This window comes from Lathamus discolor, chromosome 1 (assembly GCF_037157495.1).
Source record: "Lathamus discolor isolate bLatDis1 chromosome 1, bLatDis1.hap1, whole genome shotgun sequence".
Lineage (NCBI taxonomy): Eukaryota > Metazoa > Chordata > Aves > Psittaciformes > Psittacidae > Lathamus > Lathamus discolor.
This window is the reverse complement of record NC_088884.1, coordinates 55555104-55581299: the sequence shown is the minus strand read 5'-3', so window position 1 is coordinate 55581299 and position 26196 is coordinate 55555104. Positions and strand designations below refer to the sequence as shown.

General features: G+C 44.5%; 1 protein-coding gene and 1 long non-coding RNA gene across 5 annotated transcripts in view; one reads left to right on the top strand and one right to left on the bottom strand.

Moving 5' to 3' along the window:
• Positions 1–778: 778 nt before the first annotated feature.
• On the bottom strand, positions 779–26144 carry LOC136010654 (uncharacterized). 4 transcript variants are annotated; one of them, XR_010610956.1, is made up of 6 exons: positions 22109–24612; positions 21363–21446; positions 17462–17611; positions 8189–8321; positions 4285–4415; positions 779–1458 (listed from the first exon to the last, which is right to left on the bottom strand). It is a non-coding gene; the product is annotated as an uncharacterized LOC136010654 (long non-coding RNA). The 4 variants fall into 4 exon arrangements; XR_010610954.1 differs by lacking the exons at positions 779–1458; positions 4285–4415 and adding an exon at positions 26010–26144 and having other exon boundaries at positions 7227–8321; positions 22109–24460; XR_010610955.1 differs by lacking the exons at positions 779–1458; positions 4285–4415 and adding an exon at positions 25755–25987 and having other exon boundaries at positions 7227–8321; positions 22109–24460.
• ARHGEF5 (Rho guanine nucleotide exchange factor 5) overlaps positions 25951–26196 on the top strand; it is a 37198-nt gene continuing 36952 nt past the window's right edge. Inside the window, exon 1 of the mRNA XM_065672123.1 lies at positions 25951–26130. The gene's annotated coding sequence lies outside the window, so the exon portion shown is untranslated. The remainder of the gene's footprint in view (positions 26131–26196) is intronic.

The following is a 26196-nucleotide window of genomic DNA, read 5'->3' as shown; positions in this document are numbered from 1 at the left end:
ACAAAGTAAAGATGTTAGAAGGCATTTTGCCATCACAAAGGTGAGTGGTTGAACCAGGCCACTGTGTGAGGGAAAGGATATGCAGAAGAGATTGAAATGGGATGGACAGCTAGGAAGAAAGACTGAGGAGTTGGATTTCCTGAAGCTGCTGGGCAGACAAGGTGATTTGAAGATGGTAAAAGCTGCACAGGAGAAGGGTAACTATTCTCCAGGCCCCCTCCCCAAATAATTGCTCCCTCATATCTGGACTTGGGGCTTTTTGCTTTCCAGAGCTCTTGCAGTTGTGCTGCTGACTGCTGGTCATAGGTTGCTTTTGGCCACTGCCTGCTATGTCTCTACCTCAAGCTGACCTTCACCACAATACTGCTGAACCCTACTTAGCTATGGTTCAGATGTCATCTTTAGGCACAGAACCACAGAGGAGGCTGCTCTGTGTCCCTATTCTGTCAGTTTCCCCTCACAAAACAGCAGTCTCTCCTTGCTTAACCCACACCAGCCCAAAGCACATGTAACATGCATCTGCCTTTACAGAAGGCAGAGCTTTTGACAGGCCTGTGTAATTTGGTTTGCCTTTTCCCAGACTCAGCAGAAGATCTTTCTTAGGATAGGGACTGAGAAGTTGCTTCCCACAACTCTGCACCTCACTGTTCTGCTTAAGAAGATGCCTCTGCTGGTCAACTGCTTTCTTTTACTGCCTGATTTCTTTAACAGCTGACCTTTGATTTCCCTCTGTGCCTTCAGGCCCACAGAAACACCAAGCAAAACATGAAAAGCAGAGTTTGCATATAGTATACATTAGAGAGATTGCAATTATCTTCCCAATTCATTCGATATATGATCAAACCTTTATGTGAACCTGGGGTCAAGCAGGAGCCCCAAGCTCCTTTATAAAATAAATAAAATAAAAAATATTTTAATAGTTATGACAAGAAGGAAGCAGCAACGGGAATGCAGGGGGCAAAGGGGTAGAACATAACATTTTTTCATTGTGTGGATAGCGAAAAGAATTCAAATCACTGAACATGAGTCCTCATATTCTTAGAAAGGTGAAAGAAGGTGGCAAAATACAATGGTACCTGTTCTGGGCCCTTGAAATCTAAGGAGCAACCTGGCACGGTTGACAGTGATGTTATGTCTCAGGCCTATTCCAAGCTCAGAGGTTGGTGTGGAAGCATTCAGTTTGCCTTAGGGCAGCCACATCCTGCCCTAAGCCTCAGGCACTTGCTTTCATATGACTAGTATGTGATGTAGCTGCTAACGTTAATGTAATTGTGAGTTTCAACTGCATCTTCCACCTCAGTGTGTACAGCGAAACTAATGCATGTGAAGGAAGGGTGAATTCCTTTCTCAAGAAAAGTAACTTGAGAAGATCCTGAAATTCCTCAGGCTCGGAGGCTCTTGATGCTTCACCTTCTTTGCCATAGTGCTCAAGCCAGCCAGCTCCCAGCGGGGGCATTCCTGGAGAGGGAAGCAGTGAAGTGCCAAGTCAGAAGTAGGAGGGACGGGAGAAGGAAATGACTGGTATTCAGAAACACTCAACCCAGGAGACATGAACCAAAAAGAGTAGCCAGAAAAAAACCAGGTACTGGCTTGTAATACGAGAGAATAAACAATTACAGATGCTCCCCTCCAAGCCTATGAGTAGGTGAAAACCATGTCACTGCTGCAGTGCTCAGGTAGGTTAGTGCTGGTGCATTACAGCAGTGGTATTGTTTTGCTAGAGTTGAGGTGTTCTTCTGGAACGTGTACAGATTGGTACTTCACTTTGTACCATGAAGCTGTTAAATTCATGTCTGTGAAGAATACTCTTCTATTCTCTTCCTTGCTGCTAGCACAGCCCCATAGCTGCAGTACCCTTACAGCATTTTAAAAACCATGGTAACTTCCTTCTTAACCCACAGAATAAACAATATACATCAGCTGAATAGTATACACTGCCATTAGCTCATCATATGAAGAACTGCTGAAGTAAGGCTTGTGTGAAGAGTTTTTCTGCTGGCATCTGTGTACACTGAGGTTTGCTCTCTTGTCCCTTACAAATATGAGCAAGGGATTCATTCCTGCCTCGCCATTCATAAGGGTCCTTCAGCTGGCTGCAAAGTTCATATTTCTTGTAACAAATAGGTGTCTCCGAGGCTGGGCTTTCATGTTTTCCTGCAGTTGCAAGCAGCTCTCACTGACTTGTGACTGCAGATTACATCGGATGGCTGAAGCATTTGCCATCCCCAGCCACCCTGGGCTATTTTTAACTCGGATTGCTTCCCTGATCCAGCACTCCGCACAGCTCCACAAACAGCAGGGTTGGCACAAGGGAGGGAAAATTGCAGTCTGGGGTGAGTGGTAACAAACATGTAAAGAACTCAGCAGTTCCCCAAACTGGCGTTGCCACCATGCAGTCAACTTCATGAAACAACAGCTCCAGGGGAGCAGCAAGGAGTTAAGAGAAAGCAGGACAAAAGCATTAAGCAGAAATCCACATTTTTTTGCACACAAGGAGTACTTCCTGAGAAGGACCAGAAAATCAGTCTTTTCAAATGTACATTATACAGCTGGAATCAGTGCTCATCTCTTGCTTACTATCTTTGAGGAGTGAAGCTGCCAGGTTTGTACTACCCAGCTCATCCCACCGAAGCTATGGTTCCCCCTGCTTTTCTTTCCAAGTCAGCATAACTGTCCCCTCCTCACCTCTTCTGTGTGTCCTCCTGGTCATTTACACATGGAATCATAGAATCATAGAATGGTTGGATTAGGAGGGACCTTAAAGCTCATCCAGTTCCAAGCCCCTGCCATGGGCAGGGACACCTTCCACTAGATAAGGTCACTCCAAGCCTCATCCAACTTGGCCTTGAACACTGCCAGGGATAGGGCAGACACATCTTCTCTGGGCAACCTGTGCCAGGGTCTCACCACCCTCATAGTGAAGAATTTCTTCCTAATAGCTTATCTAAATCTCCCCTCTTTCAGGTTAAAGCCATTCCCCCTTCTGCTGTCACTACATGTCCTTCTAAAAAGTACTAGTACTTGTACTCCCTTGCTTTGCTTACTGTGACAGTGCAGCTGTGTGTGCAACTGCATCATGAGGAGGACTGGAAAGCTTCAGTGGCTAAAGAGTAATAGTTCTCCACTCTATCCTTGGTTATTTTTAGCCAGATCAGTTCATGATCCAATCCACTGTACAGACACACAAACAGCTGTGTCAGTATGACAGGCAAAAAATGTTTAAGGGTAAGGGAGGAGAGGCTTAGATTAGTTGAGTTTAATCATCACTGGTACCAAATGGGAAACTGCAATGCCCAGCAGCAATCATTTCAGCTTCTCTACAGCCACCTGCCTTACTCCTTATGCAAGAAATAAGGCCTAGGGAACTTCACAAGTCTGTGCCACGGAAATGAGATGGCATTGTGCCTGGTTTAGCTGCACCTTTCCCAGTGAATACAGGCAAGCTGAATGCAGGGAGTCTAAACAAGCCTGCTGGTATGTAAGGCAGCAAGGAGTCCTCATACCTTGCTTACCTGCTTGTTGTTTTGCCAGCCTGTGTGCTGAAATGTCAAGTCCTGCAGAGATCAAAGTTTGCCATCTGAGTAGTTTGTTTGGACACCAGCCATGAGCAGTTACTAGGACGTGTGCAAAATGCGTTTAGAAAATGCTCTAGAGATGATCTGCTGGTATTTTAAAGCAACATGTGGCTTGCTTTGAAATGCTAAGTATTGAGGCACAAAATACAAGTGGCACCTTCTCTGCTCTGCAAAACATTGCTGTTTTTAGGTTCATAACCTGGGGCTCAAGGTAACCCTGGCTGCTTCAAGCTCTCTTCCTGCTCCCTTCCTCCATCTAGTACACATTTTAGACACTTGCAGGTTGGGTAAACAAAGAAAAGCCCTTCAAGCCAAATGGCAGCTTGGCTTTCTCTATGTGCTGTTGCCCTAACCTGCAAGTTTATTTTTCTTGGTGCAAGTGGTCTGATGTAACATAAGGTTCTGTTTTTTGTTGCCTTCTTCTCTGAGCTTTTTGCTGCTGGGATGTTCTCTCCTACTTCCTTTTGTCTTTCCCCAGTGGCATGCTCTGACAGACAGCATAAGGGAAGGATGGGGAGTCAGGGCTGATGTCCTCCTGTGTTTATGGGGACTGTTGCCCTGGCGTTATCTTGCCTGATTTGGGAAAAGCATCTTCTCTTTGCATTTGGAGTAGCAGGTTAAAACCAGAGAGCTGGTACATCCTCCAGCACCTAGAAATGGGGAGTTAATTAGGTCCTCTGTCTGGAGTACAGTATTGCGGCACACTCACCTTGGTTGGAGCAGTGACTCAGTGAAAACATGTCAGAGGGAGCATATGTGATAGACCATGTGTTTTGATTCATGGCTTTCATAGAAAGCTCATGAAGGTGACAAAACCCTCTGTGGTCTTGGAGGCAGAGACTGAAAGAAAAAAGGAGGGAAGTTGTTGCACTGCAAAATACTGAGGGAAAAATAAAGAGCTGCCAGAACCTAAGCATGGGTCCAGAGTTGGACTCAGTGGACCAAGATGCTAATTTTATACTATGTAGTGATACTATACCAAAATGCACACACACACACAAAGCTCAAATTCCAGCTAGCCAGCTCCTGCTGGCACATTATATAGTGGTCAAATTACATGCCTGAGACATACGGTATTTACTGACCACTACCAAAAGACAGTAATTCTGAAGCATAATTTAAAGATGAAAAGTATAATTAACAATCTAGAGATTTATTCAGAAACAAACAAAAAGATGTCTTAGTCAATTAAAATAACTTGCTGGGGTATATGACATGCTTCTCCAATAGAGTGCATGAGCAATTGCTGATGTGCGAAAAGAATGATGGAGATAATGTTAGATGAAGACTTTGTTCCACCCAAAGGCACAAGCACAGAAATGATTTATAGAACCATAGAACAGCTAAGGTTGGAAGGACTCTTCAAAGGCCACCTAGTCCAACACCCCTGCAATGAGCAGGACATTTTCAACCAGACCAGGCTGCTCAGAGCCTCATCCAACCTAACCTTCAATACTTCCAGGGATGGGGCACCCATCACCTCTCTGGGCAACCTGAGAACTGGGAAACCAGTGTTTCACCACCACTTCATGCAACAGGAGTGACTTCTGCCTAGATTCCACTCAAAATAATATGTCAAGTTGTCAGCCAAAGAAGAAGTGCCACAGCAATGGTGGCTCAGCAAAATACCTGACCTCCTACAGCATTTGCTTTTGAGACTGCAGAAAAAAGGATATGCAAAACCCCATGATTTCATCTCCTGTTAAGAAAAAGGTTTCCCAAGAAGAGAATGAAAAAATTATGAGGAATACTGGCATGCTATCCCTTTAGAAATGCAGCCTCTCTCTTGGGAGAGGGGTCTTGCAGCAAGCACAGGAGTAGCAGGAATGCCACTGTTTGCCTGGCTGCTGGCGGCTTGGTTGGGCAGGGCCAGAAGGGAAATGTCATGCTAAGAGCTCAGTCACAGATAGGTGGGAGAAACCAGAGCAAAGACAAAGCAGAAAACTGGCATGGCAATTGTTTGGGGGCTGGACTGATTGCACGCATTAGTGCAGAAGGCATCCAAGGTGATCCCCTGTTCTTTAGGTGATTTATTATGGATTTAGCAGGCACAAAATGGGATTAAAAGGGAAAACATGAGGCATCTTTTTATTTACTATGTTGGTGTTTCTGAAGGTGAACTCTATGGTGCAATCACTCTGGCAGCAAGCTTTCTGTCCTTACCTAACCCCAACTAATCCTTCCTACCTCCGAGCAACAGCACATCAGCATCCATTCTTTCCCTATGTGGTTCAACAGGGAACTATTTACAACAGGGCAGTTATACTGACTACTGAGTGACTGTAACTAAGACAGCATTCTGCTGTGGAACATGGCAGGGGAATGTGACGAAAGGGATGAAACTGAGAAGGGAACCTCTTAAACTGCAGAACAATTTGTAACATGGAACCACAGCCCCTGTCACAGATACTGAATGGAAAGGGGGTGAAAAATGGTCCCCAGGAAAACAGGTTGACAGACAAAGGTAAACCAGCCCAGAATTACTTTTAGGCCAGAGGAATAAATTGGCTGTGACCATTCTATGGAGTGCCAGCAGCACATTTAGGTGCTGCTAAAACCACACAGGAGGATCTATTGGTTTGTTTACCTGCAGGATAAAGCAGGCTGGCCTAATCCTGCATGTTTTCCCAGGTAATGCACTGAGTCTAATAAAACCCCATTTTGTTTTAACTCCTGATTTATCCTATCAATTGAAAATAAAAGTTGAAAAGTTGAAAAGTTTTACAGTGAAGTCAATTCAAACAGTCATGAGTAGGAGTCACACCTAAAGTGTACCTCACTAGCCTAAGGCTCTATCTGTTCTCCCAGCAACAAAAAAGCATTAAACCCCAAATGGCTGGTGCCAGAAATATGTGGCAGCTATTTCCTTGCTACGTAGTGTGTGCTTAGCATTCTGCTCACCATCTTTTCCAATGGTTCATTATCTTCTAGCAGAGACCCTCCCATCAGCTGCAGCACCTATTTTCTTAGTCTAAGAGGAACTGCAGACACCCATGACTTTTCTCAGAAATTGCCCAGGAAAAATGAGTTATTTTCCCACATTCGTGCAAAGTCGTTTAGAAATTACTCGTGGATGACGAGTTTTCCCTTCCTCGGGTAAGGTTTTTTGACTCACACAGGTATTTTGTGGCTTCCAATGACTACATGGGGTCATTCTCTAGCTTTATGTGAGCCCTCTGGAGTTATTACAAGAGACCTAATTAAGCCCTCATATAACAAAGTTAAAGTCTAATGGGTTAGCTAGAGTTGATACGGACTTTCGCCAGGACTCTTCCAGACCCAGCGTCAGCCACCAGTCCCACACAGCTTCCTGATGAAGCACCTCGAAGACCTTGCTGCAACATCCCTCCTGTGGCCTTTTCCAGTATTGCACAGGTCAAACGCTGGGATGTCACCTGGCACCTAGCAGAGGAAATTTAACATTCTGCAGGTTTAAGTTAACAATCCAGTCTCATCAGCAATGGGAAGCAGAATGGGGAGAAATTGATATTTTAAAACCAAGGGGAAAAAATCACCCACAGCCCCCCCAAACCACCAACCCCTCCCCCCCAAAAAAAGCCCAAGAGAAAACAACAAACAATATGCAACCCATCATAGAATCATTTAGGTTGGAAAGATCTTTAAGATCATAGAATCAAACTGTGAACCATCTTAGGTTGCATGGTGCATTTGGGTCTGTTTCCCATTCTTTATTATGATCCATCTCATTCATAAATCTCACATTTTCCTTTGCAAACAAACAGCAGGTAGATTTTTTTCTGAAAGCAAGAAACCCTTAAAAACATTGTAATTAGAAAGTTGACAGAAGGAGTGAAAGCTCAGCTTTGTATGTTATATATTATTACCATTGCGGGTAACACCTGATCTAAGAAGATTTTTATCAAACCTAGAGGTCAGATTTAAAATACTTATGACCTATTTCATGCTGCAAAGGTCTCATCCCACCATAATACACGTATTTCATGACATGAATGCATTAGGCACAATCAACTGAGAAAAACACAAAAAGAAAGCATTGTGAATTATCCACAGCATTAAAACACAACATTAAAAATAGAAGTGTTCCTGCCCCTGCCCTGCAGTATAAACCAAAATGTGGCACATAATATTACTGTAAACTCAGCCACCACAAAACTCAGTTCAGAATACTCCTTCCTCTTACAGAGATAAAACAATTGAGAACGGACCATTACATTGTTTTCTAATTACACATTTATACATTTGTATTTATAATCAAATAATTATATTTCCATTGAGAAATTTTATAAAGCAAGCATTTTATTTATGAAATTTTAAAAGTCGTTCAATTTTTCAAATTATTACATATACAGGTTTTCTACATACGCAAGAAGAAATACAAGAAAAGGTGTAACCACAAAGACATGTTTTGCCTAGAAGAGCTGCTTAGCCCTGGATGAAACACGTCATCACAACAACCTAAAACTCCTGCACAGTCATCTGAAGTTTCACAGCTCTACCTCAGATTAAATACCAATGACCTTATTCATTCTTACAATTAATTTCACTGTAAATAATTCTAAAAAGCACATTTTGTACCATGTCTCAGTATGTAAAACATCTTCTGGCCAGAGCTTGCTATGCCCCACACCTACCTCCAGCAAAAGCTAAGCGTCAGCACAGCTGATAAATGGCCCCACAGCTTCTTAACCAGCCTTCCAGCACTCGCTCTTCCCAAAGATTAGTGTTTGAATCAGTGAAGGGTCCAGGGTGATTTGCCATCAGTAACTGCAACAAGGAAAGCACCCCCAATTGTATTATGTTTTAAAATAGCATCCTATACCCCCCCAAAATAGAAGTCACTTTGACTTTTAGGGGGTGTGTTTTAAAACAAATACTAAGGACGCTATGAAAGGTCACAAGGAAAAGCAAAGATCTATTAATAAGCTTGCATGTACTATACAGCAGTTGACCAATACACTGGAAATGTTCAGGGGGTCTGGAACTGAAAACTACCCGTTACAACCACTTTTATAGCACTGAGATCAAAATCAAGGAAGATGACAGACCACGCTGTTACAGACTCTTAATTCCTTGGAGTCCCAAGCAGTCAACATTATATAAAATATTTATTAAAAATGAATGCCATTCCATGAATAACTTGCATGTATTATGTAAAATATTTATTAAAGATGAATGCCATTCCATGAATAGCTTGAATGCTGCTTAGTTTGAGTAACAACAATGCATTTATCTATCGTAAATGAAGTTCTGTCAACTGCCCAAGACTGCCAACCAGTCTTTTATACTTCAGTCTATAACCCTTTTCATAAGTAAAGTTTATAAACAAGTTTATAAACACATTTTATACAACACATTTTAGGTGACACACTTTAAAACACAGCTTTCATACAAACACATATAAGAAAAAACAATTAATGCAGCTCATTGGTAGCTCTTAACAACTCAATGGGAGGCAAAGCAAATAAATACAATAGAGAGAATAAAGCGTCTGTGACATAGCACTTCTAATCCCAGCCTGTGGCTGCGAGACAACCATGTTTACATAGGAACATGAATTAGAGCTCAGGTGTATGTCCCCCCCGAGTTAAACCACTTCCCACGTTGCTACTTGAGTGATCCTCTCCTGTTGGAATAAACCAGAAGCAAGAAAAAGTAAGAAGAGAAGAGAAAGCAACACCGAACTCTTGACCCCTTCAGAGGTGCTGGAGCAATACATACTGATTTCAAAATACAGCAGCTGCTGATGTCTTGTTGCACATGCTGCCCTGGTGCAGAAGGGATCTAGAGGGAAAATTCAGACAACTGAAAAGAGCCACTGTTAACCTCTGCAGACAGACATCTTTACATTTGGGGACCGTTTCTGATAACCTCTGCAGACAGACATCTTTACATTTGGGGACCGTTTCTGATAACCTCTGCAGACAGACATCTTTACATTTGGGGACCGTTTCCGAAGCTAGGTCCCATCTTCAAGTGTTTCTTAGCTATATTGGAAGGTTGGAAATGCAACTTTAAAACCTGAAGACCTAGCTGGATCATTGGAGTTAATGAAAAAATCATTTATTCCATCACTTTCCACTTTCCATACACAGACCCTTTTCTGTCAAGCTTCTCTGCCACCTTATGCAGAGAGACTTGGAGTCTAGAGCAATATACATATACACACACAGAGACACATAAAATCTATCATAGTATATCTCTACATTGTATAGTGTCCAATATAATAATATGATATTGGGTAGTCTATAAAAAAAAAATCTGCCTTTTTGCATATACACAGTGATTCCTACAGTTAATTAAACTGCAGCTATGCATACACAAATTCCCTTCCCCTCTAACTGAACAAACAAGCTTTTTACAGAAACCACATCATCTGTGTTTCCTGAGTGTGTTGTTTCAGATTCTGACTTGCTCATCTTTTTCCCCTCTGGGCTTCTATCTTCTTTGGTCTTAATACTTCATCATTTCTATTTCACGCACCCTTTACAGAGACAAGCCACAAAACCACAGGAGTGAAACTGCTGATTTTTTGAAACCCCAGCTCTCAGAGAAAGATGTCTTATCAGCACATCCTCATCTTCAGTAAAAATTAACTCTCTACTAAAAACGAAGAGAATTAAAAAATATTACTTAAGAGCAAGGCATCTTGCATATAACAAACTGAGAATAAGTCACTGAACAAAACAAGAAAAGCTCCTTATTCAAATATTCAAGAAGCATTTCTAGGGCATGATTCACCTACTCGTAAGGTGAACATCTAAAATAGGTCAGATGAATCACTGCCTACCAGTGTCCATTTCTCTCCAATGACTGTTAAGGGAGCCTGAACCGTAGCATCATGGAGTCATAGAATCATCTAGGTTGGAAAAGACCTTCAAGATCATCAAGTCCAACTATTACGCCAGGACTGCCAAGTCCACCGTTAAACCATGTCACTAAGGGCCTTGTCGACATGGTTTTTGAACACCTCTAGGTGAAGATACCCATACTGCAGCTGTTAAGAGATGAGCAAACAAACACCACCCCCAGTCTTCACCCAGATTGCCTGCCTCAAATGCACCCCAGTTTCTGCAGGAACTACCCCAAAGAAGCAGGCCCTTGACAGAAGGAGAGCGATAGCTCTGCCTGATGCCTTTGATTGCTTACCTGACCTTTTCCAGCTTTCTCAAGAGAAGCATTTAACGAGAGCTGCCGCAGCAAGCAGGCAGAGCTCTTCTGTCCCACCCCTCCCCTCAAGAGGTTTTGGATGAAATGAGATAAAAGAATGAAAAAGTGTTTTCCTACCCCCTCTTCCCCGTGAACACAGGGTCAGTCTGCTCATCCTAAATTTGCTTTCCACTTAGATATATTCAGAGAGAGACAGAAGTCTCAAAATCAGAAGGCAAGTTCAAACACTCTATCTGATCTTCATTAAAATACGTTAATACGTTAATAGGCTGAGAAAGCTGGGGCTGTTCAGCCTGGAGAAGAGAAGGCTGTGTGGAGACCTAATTAGGTCCTAATTAGGACCCCTATTAGGGGGCCTAATAGGGATGCTGGGGAGGGACTCTTCATTAGAGACTGTAGTGACAGGACAAGGGGTAACGGGTTAAAACTTAAACAGGGGAAGTTTAGGTTGGATATAAGGAGGGAATTCTTTCCTGTTAGGGTGGTGAGGCACTGGAATGGGCTGCCCAGGGAGGTTGTGAGTGCTCCATCCCTGGCAGTGTTCAAGGCCAGGTTGGATGAAGTCTTGGGTGAGATGGTTTAGTGTGAGGTGTCCCTGCCCATGGCAGGGGGTTGGAACTAGATGATCTTAAGGTCCTTTCCAACCCTAACTATTCTATGATTCTACGTATTTTCAGACTTGGGGATCAATTTTATGATATACTCATGGAAGTTTTTTCCTGTAGTTTCTTGAGGAAGTAAGGCTTTTTTATTACACTGTCATTTCCTCATCAGTCACTTCGGGATGAACTGGCTCATTTCAAAGTTAACATGCACACAGAAGAATCAAAAATGAGCACGTTCGTATAGCCAGAGATCAGCAGATTGGTACAGCAGAGAGCTCTCACTGGTACCCCCATGTGAGGATCAGCAGGGAGAGACTGGCCCTTATCCATGTTGTTTGGCAGTTCATGTCATATCTTGTCCAGGCAGCAGATCAAAATATTTGGTTTAGGGACACTGAATCTGTTGGGAATGTGGGAAGGACATAAGGATTACTGGGAGGGACAGAGATGCAGGAAGAGGGAGTGCTAATAACCAACAGCAGAATGTGCCACTTCTCTAATAAAGTATTAATGGAACATTGGTAATAAAAAGCTAACTATATGCTGCTTGAGGTCTTTAGACAGTAAAGATTTGGTTCTGTAACACTGCACATGACCAGGATTTCCACTGCTGTCTACTGAATTAGCTGATACAAGGTTTGTCAAGAGCTAAATGTAGGGCTATGCCAACTCCAAGTGAACCTGGAAGCTGGTGCTCTTAAGGTAGAGAGGATTGGGTTTTGTAGCCCATTCTAAGAGTTCCTCGAATGCTTACATACCACAGAACATGGGGAACTCTGCCTCCCACGAGAATTACCAGAAATTAATCAGAAATGTAGTTAACTTCTCTTGAGGACAGTTTGAGAGAGTTGGGGTTCAGCCTGGAGAAGAAAAGGTTCTGGGAAGACCTTATTGTGGCCTTTCAATATGTAAAGGTGACATATAAGAAAGATGCAGAGACGCTTTTTACAAGCGCCTGTAGTGAAAGCACAAGGGACAATGGCTTTAAACTGACAGAGGGTAGATTTAGATTAGATGTTAGGAAGAAATTCTTTACTGAGAGGGTGGCGAGGCCCTGGCACAGGTTGCCCAGAGAAGCTGTGGCTGCCCCATCCCTGGCAGTGCTCAAGGCCAGGTTGGATGGGGCTTGGAGCAATCTGGTCTAGTGGAAGGTGTCCCTGTCTGTGGCAGGGGGGTTGGAATTAGGTGATCTTTAATGGCCCTTCCAACCCAAACCATTCTGTGCTCCTATGATCTAAGAGCAGCTGAGGAGAGAGCTGGTGACTTTTCTGAACCTGGGAATCCAGGACGAGCCTGTAAGCCAAGAAGGCCGCTTCCTGGCAGGGAAGAGGAATGACGTGCACATGCCGGTTCCTGTGCTCGGCAGGGCCCGGGGGCCTGGCACCCATGCTGACAGCACTTGGCACAGCAGAGCCCCAGCACCCACGCAGCACCCTCACCAGGCCCCAGCAGACATCCCATCCCATCCCATCCCATCCCTGGGGAACAGGGTGCCCAGATGAGGGGCTACAGGGTGAAGTGGAGCAGGAAGCCAGCACTGAAACCACACAGGGCAACAGCAAGCAGCTCAGCTGGCCCAGGCAGTGAGCACCTCTGAAGAGATAAGAGGTCTGGAAAACAGTCCCTGGGAAGAAGCGGGAGAACTGGGTTTGTTGAGTCTACAGGAAATGGCTGGAAGGAGGGCAGGACGTGATAATGCAGTTGCAGTGCATGAGAGATTGTTGTGAAGAGAGGCAGTGATTGCATTGCTAGAAGGACAAAGATAAGATCTAATCGGTTTAATTTTCAGGAAAGAAAAGAAGAAAGGAAAAAAAATGGCTGGGTGTTGCAAAAGCTGTCTCTGAGTAAGGCAGAGCTGCAATAGATTACTAGCTGGGCAGCTTGTGAAACCCACTTCACCGGAATCTGTAAGAAGTTAATCAGACATCACTGTGCTCTCTCAGTAAAGAATGGACTACCGTGCTATTTCTCAGACTTTGGAAAGTAGGAGTCCATCCATAAATATCCTGTGGATCATTAAATGTATGGGTGATAAATAAAAAGTTCAGCATTTGGACTTACAAATCCTGAGTTTACTACTACAAATGCAAGCATTTAAATTGAAAATAACATTTGGATAGCAAACTTTGACCTTTTCTCTCAAAGAAATTGCCTTGAGGTTCTGGGGCAGGTAAATACCAGCAAGGTCTTTTAGCACTATTTCTGTCATATGAGTTACCTCATCACACCTCCTTTGTGCTACCGACCCTTTTCCTCTGTTATCTCCTGCTCACACGTAGCGGCCTGCAGGGTTGTGTCCTGCAGAGAAGCACTGATCACTTCTGTGTTCTTTGGGGCACTGTTATTCCTACTGAAATCCCCACAGTCATTTCTCCACCATCTGAGGTTATGGGGCCATAGGATACCTCAGGCATTGGGATAAACCAGATTGTGTGGTTCTTTCGATACCCATCATGGTGCAGAATAATCCCAACATACAGAGTACACTCAGGCATGCAGACATTCCCTGTCCATCAGGGGATATTAATCCATTTGGACATCGTAGCTGCATTACCTAAAGGACACAGAGAGAGGAGTTTCTTGGGATGATGGGTGTCTAATGCTAATTGTCTAATCAGATACTGAGTTCAGTCTGGCCTTTCACCACCAAATGATCCCAAGTCCAGTAAGTAACTGAAAAGCTTGGCTAGCCAGCCAGCTAATGCTAGTGGCACACCTGGTTAGGGCTACATGCTGACTGGGCAGCTTGCTGGCAGTCCCTGGACAATACGAGGAGGTGATCCTCAGTCCATCCCATGCAGATAATGTGAACCACCTTGACACTGCCAAGTCATTTCCTCTGCTGGGAAATAAGCTGCAGTGACAATGGAATGACTAAATAGGCTTGGTAGAGTTTGGTGGCTCTGGCTTACAGAGATTTGGGTGATCTGGTGAGACACTTGTCTCACCAGTGCTTTGATAGCCACGTATCTTGTGAGCTCAAGCACAGTGCTACATGTATTGGTTCACGGCTTTCATTCTCATAAATCCTGTTCTTCATGCAGTGTTTGGGGGAATAATCATGTCTGATGAGTTTTTACCCCCTCTATACCAGCTGATGGTGTTGCCCCAGCTGAAAGTAAGGAGACCTATAATCTAAATATTCATATGAAAATGAACACACTTTGACCTTTACATTCACCAACAGATGGGAGAGAAATCTCTTAGGTGCTGTGAATGTGGAAGGGTTTTGATGGGAATTCTGACCTGACAGCATCAGCTGGTTCACACTGGAGGGAAGCCTGATCTGGGTACTTGTCATGGTTTAAACCCAGCCACGCAGCTCGTCCACTCACTCCCCCCCCCTTTCTCCCTCTTTCTTTCCTTCCCCCCCATCCCCGCTCCCGGAGAGATGGGGAGGAAAATCGAGAGAATGTAACTCCCACGGGTTGATATAAGAACAGCCCAGTAACTAAGGTATAACACAAATCACTGCTGCTACCACCAATAATAATAATGATAAGGGAAATAACAAGGGAAGAGAGCCCGTGCCCTTCCGGGTTAACTCCCAGTTACCTCCCTGGGCATGACGTGCTGTGGTATGGAATACCTCTTTGGCTAGTTTGGGTCAGGTGTCCTGTCTCTGCTTCCTCCCGGCCTCCCCTCATCCCAGCAGAGCATGAGACTCAGAAAGTCCTTGGTCAGAGTAAACATTACTGAGCAGCAACTTAAAACATCAGTGTTATCAGCGCTGTTCCCAGGCTGAAAGTCAAAACACAGTGCTGCACCAGCTGCTAAGAAGGAGAAAAACTGACTGCTACTGCTGAACCCAGGACAGTACTCCGTGTGGGAAGAGCTGGAGCCCGGATTCGTCCCTTACTCAGCATCAGTGAACACACCTCAGCAAGAAATCAACACCTGAGTGGAGTGCTGTGAGTCCTGCAAGACAGACATTCACTCCTGCACCACAGATGGGATAAAGGTGAAGATATCTAAGCCACTGTTGGGAGTCTTGGAGGGAATATGTGGCACAACCCCAGACACTACAGAGAACAATCTGAAAGTGCTCCAGTGCAGTGGAGTAACAGTGGCTGGGTGTGAGTATGATATTAAGAAGGTAGGCCTTGGGAGGTCATGTCGGTTCTGTGAGAATCACTAATGAGGGAGGAGGAGGTCCAGGGAAGGGGGAACCCTGACGTGGTGATAGAGAAAGAGATTAAAAAAGGAGCAGATTGAGTGAAGTCAGCAGGACAGCAAATGGCATCTTTGGGGTGTTAAGAAAGCTATCTGGGTGCTGGGTAAGCAAAGAAAGCACCTGCCCCAAACAGGTGGTAACTTTATGCTTGCTCTGTTCTGAAAAAGCATGGTACAACATATTCTGGAGTTATTATGAATCATTATTTGCACTTCATTAGTCACTGTTAGCTGTACCCTGTAAGTACTTCAGATCCTAGGCTACGTAAGACCTTACAAGGATTTGTTTCCCTCAACTTCTGTCCTTTGACAGAAGTCAAATATCTAGATCTCATGTCTACCAATTTATAGCTCTGACAAGCTAAACCTTAAGCAACTCATTGTCTTTGGTCTTTGATTTTTTATTCTCTTAGATGCTTTGGAATTCACCAGCAGATGTGAAAATTTCAGAAGAGACAGAAGAGACTCTGACTGTGACAAATGCATGGCCAACACAGGACAAGCATATGGTCTCTACCTCAGCCAATTTACAATCTAAGCCTCTAAGGTAATGTAGCAAGGGTTTTTTCTGAGGTAAAAACCCCACTCTTTTTATAGGGCTACTCTGCTTTTATGTTTTACTTTCAGTATTATTCTTGTGCCATTCTTAATTAAATGCAAAGAAAACTAAAAATACCACACAGTGTGAATCACAAAAAAAGCTCTTTTGTGTGTTAAGGACAAAAGCTTACTTTATGAAAAATGTGCTCATGGAAAACAATCCTTCTTCAGTCTGCCCTTCCAACAACAGCATCATAGCTCCAGACAAACAACTCTTCCTCACCCCGATGTGGACTGTTCTGTTTTTCTCTGCAAGTTCACATTCATATTTACAGCCCATCATATGGGAAAGGTTTAGTTTTCCATTACTGAGGGGAGTGAGGGGCATGGGGAAATCCTCTTCTGGTATAAAATGGGGTTTATACCACCTCACCATTGAGGAGGTAATTTCAGTAACCTCATTCTCTGTTATTAAATTTGTGGGCCATTATAGGATTCATGTTAAGTTTAGGGCCTTCAGGAAAGCCACCACAGGTGGCCTAGCTGGGTTTTGGTCTTGTGTTACCATAGGCCAAAAAGAACACGCATTTTCAAGGCCTAGCAAGGTCACTGATATTAAGGATCAGAAACTCAGAGAGAGTTGGGTTACAGTAAGGGTTCAGTGCCACAGAAGATGATTGTGACCAGGGCAGTGCTCTCCAGGTAGACTCTGACAAGGGATGTCATCCTGTGCCAACACCATGCAGGTGTTTTGGAGAACCATAGCATTAATCTCACTGCAATGTTCGGAGCAGGGTGAGGGTATGGTTAGGACTGCGTGATGAGGGTGGCAGGATGGGTGGGAGATAAAGGGCCAACCTTGGCCCTGGTTCTGCAGTGTAGGGGAGGAAGAGGGATCAGGCAAAACCCAGAGAAAAGAGGTTTCTCCTGTTGCTGTCAGGAATGGGAGAAATAATTGTTGCACTACAGGAGAGGGTATCCCAGGCAGTAGGATTTGCTTCCTGTGCCCAACAACCCCTGTCTGTCTGGGCAAAGACTGAGGACTGTTTATTTGGGCTAAAGAAACCACCACACATCCAGAGTAAGCAACCAGTCTGCAGCCCCATGCACCTCCCTGCTGATGTGAGCCAGTTTGACTTGTGTGCCTTGAGCTGAGTGAGGGGCTCTTGTCTCCGGTGGCTGAAATCACAGAGATTCTGCTTTTAAAAAGCTGAAACTATAATAAACCAGTAGATCTTTCTTGAACACTCTCATAGAAAGCTTTAATAGGCACCCAGTGTAACTGCCCAACAAAAAATACCTGAGGGACTGAGGGAGGAAAAGGTGTGTTTTTAAACCTGTTGGTGTGATGTTGTACAGACTTCATCGGTGTACAGGATCACGTGAAACAGTATAGTATTTGCGTTAATGTCATCTCACCTGAACACAGCCGGGAGACAGGAGCAGCTTCCCAACAGGGGGCACTACATTATTACATATAGAGACTTGGAGACCTCCACCTCAAGGACTCCTGGCATGCGAAGACATTGACTGTGGAGCAAGGCACATTTCAGCTTTGTTTGTCCTCCCCTACAAAAAAATTAAGCTGATGAAAAATTACTTCGTTTATCTCATTAGAAGTTACGCTATTATATGTAATTATATCCACCAAAATAGTCAAAACAAAACCCGCAAACCCTATGTCAAGGTTGCAGGGAGAATTTGGAGTTCCTGAACTTTTAAGTGCTTGATTTCACAGGCATTCAAGAGTCTGTTAATACAAGCCAGGGACTTTTGTGTGCAATTTGTTAATTAACAGGGAATCATCTTTATTGGTGCATGGGACAGATTAATTTGTTTGTGGGCTGGATTTTGTGTCTAGCCAACAAAAGGAAGGAAAGTGAAGGGCTGGTCTGAGTCATTACACTGACCTATACCACAAGCAACAACACACGGACATTATCATAAGAGGATCTCAGCTAGGAAGAAGTAGCTTCCCAGCACAGTGGTTTCCGAGTGAGCATGGATGGGCAGGATGGGGTTGTGGCAGAGACAGCGCTGCTGTTTGGAGCACAGGGGAAGGCTTTAGAATGTCATCCTCCCACTTGCACTGCACACGCCGAGGTGCTGCAGCTGCCTGCAAGGGTGAAAAGCTGCACATGGGCATGTGCAGTGTTTTCTGTATCCAGCTCCTACGCAGCAAGATCCTCCCTTTCAGGTTGAACCAGAAGATTATTTGGCAAGCCCCCCAGAGGCAGCATGCTTCTGCTTTCATTTTTGCTCTCCATGCTGAAGACCTAACTATAGTTCAGTGTTTGAACAGCTCTGTACTACAGTGAGATTGCTTGCAGTGGTGTGACTTTGTCTGTATTCCACCTTTCCCTTACAGTGATTTATTTCTGTAGCTCACAGTTGCACAGAAAGCCTGAAGAAACAACCACAGGATAGGTGTCCTACCTGAACCTGAAGAGAGCAGAAAGAAGGAATGAAATTTCCTAGTTGTTCTGATAGCAAATTGATTTATTTGTGGTCAGCAGGGCTGACCACAGAGGGCTTTGAATGTCACATACCCCCCTAACTTATGTTATTGCCATGAAAGCCATATATGAGAATAGTACAAAGGCTCTGATTAAGTTCTTGCCTTGGCAAAAGGAGTGGAAGTATCTGAAGAGTCCCAGTAGCCTTTTCCTAGGCTTCTCAAAGGGCGCTGGGGTAAGAGAAAAGGGGAAAATAGCCACTGTCACCGATCTTCTCTGTATAGGCCTTTTCTTACTTCTAAGGGAGGAGGAGAACACACACACTTCACACACATCAGTGTGTGAAGTCCAGGTAAAGGGCAAGGCTGGTAAGAGACTCAATCCAGCATTTACTGCATGTGTATGTGAGAGACACGTTTATGAAGTGGGCTGGGAAACAATTTACTGCACCAAGACATAGCATTAGGACTTTGATCCAGGTCTGCACAACGAATTAGATGTGCCTAATTCAAGCAGTTAACTTCTGCACAGTTGCCCTCTCTGCCCCTCTGCTGCCACCATGCAGGAAGGGCAGCTGGACATGACACTGGCAATTCCCTTTTGCCTGTTTGCTGGTGCTGATCTCCACTAGTTTCCTCCATCCCAAGAGGCCAAGTTCACAGGCTATCCATCCTGCCAGTCTGCAGGGAAAATCTGATTCTTAGACATAGATCAAGAGTACTGCAGGAGTAAAAAGAGGAAATTACACCTTTGAAGTGTCCAGGCTATGAATTACAGCCATGTAGCTGGAGCTGTGGAAAAAAAAAGCATGTAAGAGCAAAGCTGTTAGCAAATTAGTCTCCTATTCAGGGGAGGCAATAACCAAGATGGGGCTTTTAAGAACTGGATCGCAGTCAGGCAGCTGTAGCCTCACTGTCTGGACCAGACTTTGCAGTATTGTCAGGAAGCTGCTACTCCCCTGCACTGCAGTCTGCAATGTTCTCAGCTGTTCTTGCAGATCTTTGAAGGCTAAGCGTATTGGAGATCAACACAGGATTTGGGGAAAAAATAGCTTTTTCCTCTTGCAGAATCACACACACAGAAATTGAGAGCACTGCAGGAAACCAAGAGCTGCCTCCTAAAGCCTCCCTGGGAGATACAACGGAGGATTTCAGGCTGCGAGAGGCACCTGCCAGGAACAAGCAATAACCGGAATATCCTTTGCATAGAGCATCTCAGTGAGGAGGAAGTGTAAGCCGAAAGAAAGATTTCCTTAAAACTATAACTGAGCTAGAAATTTCCTGTGTCAACTGGTGTAAAAGAACAGCTGTTCGGAAATGTTTGCATAACTGACTTTCATTAAGATTTTTCAGAAGTTGTTGTGGTATTTCTGGATAGCAAGACCAGTGTTGTGTGTTCTCGATTAACAGGAATTAACACTTTTGATGACAAAGTAGAGGCAAAGCCCACTAAAAGCTTTCCTATCTTTCTTCTTGTCTGACTGCTCATTCCCCAGTACAAACTGGTTTTCTCCATAATGTGTTTTAGTCCTTTTGGAGGCACCTTAATAATACATAGCACCATTTTTTCATCTGTTGGGTTTTTTTTAGGGTCCTTGTTCACAGATATTGCCTTTGTATTTCTTAGTTCCCTTTTGTAGATCCTCTTCAGGTAGCCCATGGACCTCTTGATGTGTGTGGACAACAGACCAGAAATTACTGCAATAGTCTTACTCAGTAAAAGACACGTACACCAACATTCAGTGTAAAGTGCCAAGGAATGCTCTCATGGCTTTTCTTGGTCAGTAACCATCTTTTCCCTGCACTACTTTAAGCTCTACATTTTGGAAAAAAAGTGTTTCTCAAGCTCATGTTATTTAGCTGCAGGGACACTCCCATACAGATGTCCACATATTAATCAGGTGGGAATAGGGCTTGAAAAGCCATATATTCAACAGGAAGAAATATGATGTCCTATTGCATTAGGTATATCAAATGTTAACTTTTGCAATTTTGGCTGAGGAAAATCTTTCTAGAAATGTAAAAACTTAGACCACAGTATGTATCTTTAAAGGTTGGGTAGTGGCTTCAGAGAATATACCCCATTTAGTTGCAGGTCTTTTTTTTCCCCCAGAGAATAAAAAGGATCTATATTTAATTTCAAAAAAAAGGAGCTATATATTTAATTTATTCAAAGAAGCTTCCTGTTCTTACAAGAAGTCCATATTTTATTAATTTTGAAAAGAAAAAAAAAAGAAAAAAAAAAGGATGTAATATTGAACGGGACTTTAGCTTTAAGCTGCTTCTTTCTGTCTTTTCAAATAGATGTAAAGCAATAAATCTGAAGTTTTAGGTTGTGTTTTGCTGTAGCTAATCATATGAAATCCTGTGCAGAAGCTATGTTGTGGGCATTTTTTTCCTTCTTTCTTTGGTTCGTACCTAATGCTGTGAGCCATTCACATTAGTTTGTCCTGCCTCCTGCTCAGTTGATAATATTTGTAACATGTGAGGCTATTTTGCCTCCTTTTGCTACTGGAGATTTGCCATTCCTAGCTCCAATTCAACCAAAATCAGGGGAGGTCAAGGAAACCAGCATCTGCACTGTGAAGCCCACACCTTTCTGAACCCCTGGCATGAGCAGTCATTTCCCTTGACACCAGTCCAGATTTCAGTGAAAAAACTGTGGTTGTAACTGGGATAACTCAACAGCGTCCACCAAGCACTCATCTTCAAAGAAAGAACTAGTTTCTTGCCTTTTAAAACAGGCAGTAGCTTATAATCGAGTGAATTGTTGGGCAGCATCAGGCTAAACGACTGTATGCAAACAAAATACACTTTTGCATCTTATGTGGCTGACAGGCAGGGACTCTCCAGACAAGCCCTTACCCTTGTGCCTCTCACAGCAGCCTTTGTCTCTGGCTGTCAGTCTGAAGTCTCATCCATTTGTTGTTTATATTTTCCTGGCAGCACCTGTAAGGAAGTGGGGTTTAGCAAGCAACCCATTTAGGACAATGGCCCTGTTTGCACATCAGGCAAAACCACTGCTATTATTTTGGGAGAAATTTGTACAACACACTAAACGGGCCATTCGTTTTTAATCCATCCTACCAATGTAGATCTTCATAGTAACTGGGAAATAGTTCATCGTGAGGTAAAACTATCACTCCATGGCAAATAGATATCCATTTGGACAGAGTCCCCGCTGCTTTTTGTATGGAAAAAAATAAATTAAAGGATGAGGTTGAATACGGATTATAAAGATACATAATTTAAGTGAATTATTTTTCTCCTGGTTTTATTCTGTAAGAGCAAACACAGAGCTGTGTCTAGGTCACTGCAGACTAGTTGGAATTCCCAGGAGAGAAAGCCCATTTCAGTCTGTAACTGCTCTTCTCAGCATGTATGTGCTCCTTGACAATACATGTTTTTGTCTTGGAGCTACTGTTATTAACCCAGATTATGTTGTATAAATGTGGGTTTATAACTAGTTTCACACAGGAAAGCATCTCTAGCCATACCACCTGAAGGACTTTCCCAGTTCTGCATTTTCCTAATCCTTTCTGTCATAGCCACCTATCCCTTGACATACGCTGTAACGAGTTTCAGGGAAGTTTCCAGAAAACAGTACTTGCCTATGTGAAGTCCATGGTCTCTTGAATGCCCTGGGATAAATGCCAGACAGCAACAGGAGTTCACAACTGCATCCACAACTGTCACTGAAGCAGATTCCCAGACTAAGACAGGCCCAAGCTGACTTCCACAAATGAAGAACTATTGCAAGTAAACAAAGAAGCAAAAGCTAAAAATACTGCTCTTTCCTAGCTGCTGTCGAGGGGGAAATCAGAGCATGCACCTTATGGTAAGGATACACCTCAGCCTGAATCAGCAGGCTCAAACTCATATCTCTGAGAAACAGTTTACACACTGACACACCTTAATATTCCACTGTATCCTCTGCCCTACCAGACTGAACCCAAAGGGACAGTTAGAGGAACATACAACCACTTTCAATAAGGCTGTATTCAAGATTAAACCAAAAAACATGGGTGAACTGTGCAAATCTGCCATTTTGTCCCCTCCTTTATTCCAGCATCTGCTGTCGCTCAACAGGAGCTAGCACTTACAAATCCAACAGGAGAAAGGGACCTGCGGTACGAAAGCTGAGCTGAAGTCTGGGAGAGCCTGCACTTCTCTCAGTGTGCTGAAGAAGGGCCTGTGGAAATGCAGTGCTGCATACTGGGACTCCGCTAACTGTTGAGAGCAAGCTATAAATAAGGGGCAGGAAAGGAGATGACTGAATTTCAGAAGGACTGTTACTGCTGGGTGTTCACAGCAAGCCTTGGAGGAAATGAAGGAAACAGCCAGGACCTGACTCACTGGGGATGGGTGTTTCACTTGCTGCTTGTATAAACTTAACTTTGGTTCAGCTTCCAAACTCAGTATTGTGTTTCTTGCCATTCTTACGATGTTTTTTCTTGCCATATACGCAGGTTTGCAACTGTTTGGAGTAAGGTATAGCTACTAAACATGCCCAGGGAAGTTACTTGGTTCTCCAAGGAGTGAAGGCTCAAGCAAATTATTTTATCTAATTTTAGGAAGAACTTCAGATTTCCCTCCCCTTATCCCCCCCAGTACTTCCGATATGTCAGCATCTTCTCTAAGTGTTACTAAAACCTGCCAGATTTTGTCCTGTTGTCTGCCTGGCTTTTTCCATTTACAAGCACATTGTTTGCATACAGTACAAGCTAAACCTAGAATAATGCGTGCTATGGAGTGGCGAGGATGGGAAAAGGCAGGACTTTAGCTGGATAGGATGCTCCCAGGATGGGAGGTTAGTGTCTGAACTGCCTCTCAGCCTACTGAGATTGCAGTGTGCTCAGTCAGTACAGGGGCAGTGCAGGAAAAAGGAACAAATCCGGGTACAGCACCCTGCTCCTGGTACTGCCAGGTCTCACTGGAATATGTTTCCTTGGACACAAAAGGACATGCCAGGTACTCAGCTGGTGCAGCTCAGCATTTGGTGGGCTGAGAGAGCAGGCAATGCAATCCAACCCACATGGGACACCTCTGCAGTAATTTTGTACAGGTCCACACAGAAGTTAGGAGTTCAGCTCCCACCCAGTGAGGGAAGAAGATCTTGGCCCAGAGAAGGATTTAGCTATTGTGATACTGAAGAGCTGCACATTATGACTTCAGGCACTTCTTCACTCTATGTAACATAAAAAGAAAAGTCAGGCATTCAAACTTCCTATGCAACAGGCAGGGAAAGCAAGGTACCTCAGGATATGATTCATAAAAGCAAATAGAAGATTGCCTCTGCAGCTGCTGGAGGTGCCAAAGGGAGGGTAAAGGTTAAGCCCTTCTTAGACAATGAGTTGCCCTTTTCTGAATGACAGAGGTGCCATTTTCCAGTCAGGATGCCCAACTCCAGCCTGCTGCTAGGAACTTAGAAAATGCAGTAGGAAGAGGCATCGCCTATTTATGTAATGTCCCAGAGGTTTTGAGCACCAACCCAAAAGAGACATGATCCAGAGCTGATTTCCCCAGTCTCTTGACTTGCGGGAATTTGAAGCATCCCTTTCCTCTCTGCTGACAGTAAACACAATGATGTGGAACAGGAATCTCAACTGCATTAGCTGATCTGCTGTGATGAAATAATCCATGCACATAAATGAATGAAAGCATTAACTGAATCAGAAAGCAGCAGCAAGCACGAGCACGACTGTGCTGGTGGCTGGGTAGAGCTTTCACTGTGCTGCTTCCTGGGGAAGTTTTCCTGCCTGGGAGACCCCACAGAGATTATGCAGGGAAGGACAGGTTGAGGGCTGCATGGGTGTGGGCTACAGGGTTTCTCCAGTGGTTGGTTCCAGCTCCTCTCCTCTTCTGCTGAACTCTTCAGAGCATGTCCTGGAGGATACACACCTGCAAGCCTCCTTAAATGATCAGGAGAAAAAGGCTCAGCAGAGGTGACACCAGATATCAATCTGAGGAGAAAGAGAATGTAATATAGATAATGCCTCCCTCAGTCACCTGTCTGCGTAATTCTTTGTTCACCTTGCAATCTTTGCAAAGATATACACTGTGGTAAAGTGCATTCTCACATAAATTCTGTATTCCTTTAAGCAAATCCAGGAATCTATGCTGCAAAAAACAAAATTGAGGCAGCGGACAATGAAGCAACCTACTCTGTTTATTCTGCCATGGAATGAAACCCTCAAAACTTCTGAGCTTGCCCCCCCTTTTTTTTAATGAGCAGAATAATCATCTGTGTCAAGGTTTCCCTTTTCCTGCTACTCCCAGACACATGTTGTCTTTTATCTACTTGTCCTCCCCTTTCATTTGTTTTCCCTTTACTTATGCCTTTCTCTGCCATGCTCTGTTCCACAATCACACGTGAGGGAAGTCTCCCTGTGGACCGTGTGCCCCTATTGCTGCAGTCAAACTGGCAGACAAGGACAGAATTTCCCTTATGGGGAACTGATATGCTGTGCCCTTTTCAGTGCACATCTAAGCGCAGCAACCAGAGAAAGCTTTGATGCAGGCAGGGCTCCTCAGTATACCGACCTGTGTACCTAGGAGAGACAGGATGCCTGAGAATGGTAGCTGTGCATTCAGGTTTTTAATACAGAGTTTTTCTACCCACATCCCACTCAGATCCTTCCGAATCCAAGTGTTAAATTCATTTACATTTATTTGACAGATCACAGGTGTGATCTTGGGATCTCTGAGCCCTGCCATGTGTGGCAAAGGGACAACTCTCCCAATGCCAAGCACTTTTCCTTAAAACCCCGACTGCCCGTTGGGAGGGAATACAAAGCGGGAGGGTACAGGCATGCAAAGTTAAGGAGTGACCTTAAGGAGCAGTAACACGAGAGACTCAGGTAAAGAAAAAGAAAAACAAACAGACAGAACCATCCAAACTGTCCCCCTTCCTCCCCCCCCAAAAAAAAAACACACCAAAACCAAACCAAACCAAACAAAAAAACCAAAAAAAAAAAAAAAAAAAAAAAACAACAAACAAAAAAAAAAAAACAACGAAACCCCCCAGAAACAAAAACCAAACAGATAAAAAGAAAGAAAAATGTCTCTTTTTTTCTGGAGCCAATCCGGGGACCCGGGATCAGTAGGTCAGGTGTACCCGCTGTGAGTTTACCCTGGAGGCAAAGCAACCAAGGGGTAAGTGCTCTATTCCCCATGCCCAGGGGAGGCACCGTTATTGTCCCCGTTGCAATTAAACATAAATATATGAATTAGTTAAATCTGAGACCGGACAGTTACCTAAACACCTTGCGGGGAGCCAGGCAGAGGACGCGGAGGGCTGCGCCCAGCCGGGGACAGAGCCCGGGGACAAGGGGCCGGAGCCGCCGCCGCGTCCCGCTCTGCCTTTCGTCGGCGGCGGCTTCGCCCTGCCCCGCGCCGTCGGAGCGCGGCTCGCTGCCGGCCGGGCTCGCCCCGCACGCCAATCAGGGCGGCCCGCCTGCCTTCCTGTAGGTGTGCCCGGCTCACCTGGGAGCCCCGGCACTCATGACATACCTGCGGCCCGCGGGCGGCGGGCAGACGGCGGCCGGCTGCCGAGGGCGAGGGGGGGCAGCGTAGGCAGCGGCGCCGGGGCGAGCAGCGCTGGCCCCGGCACGGCGATGTGAGCCCGGCGCAGGTAAGCGCGGCCGGCGGGGGCGGCGCGGCGCGGCCCGGCCCGGCGGGAGCGGCGCTGCCGTGCTCC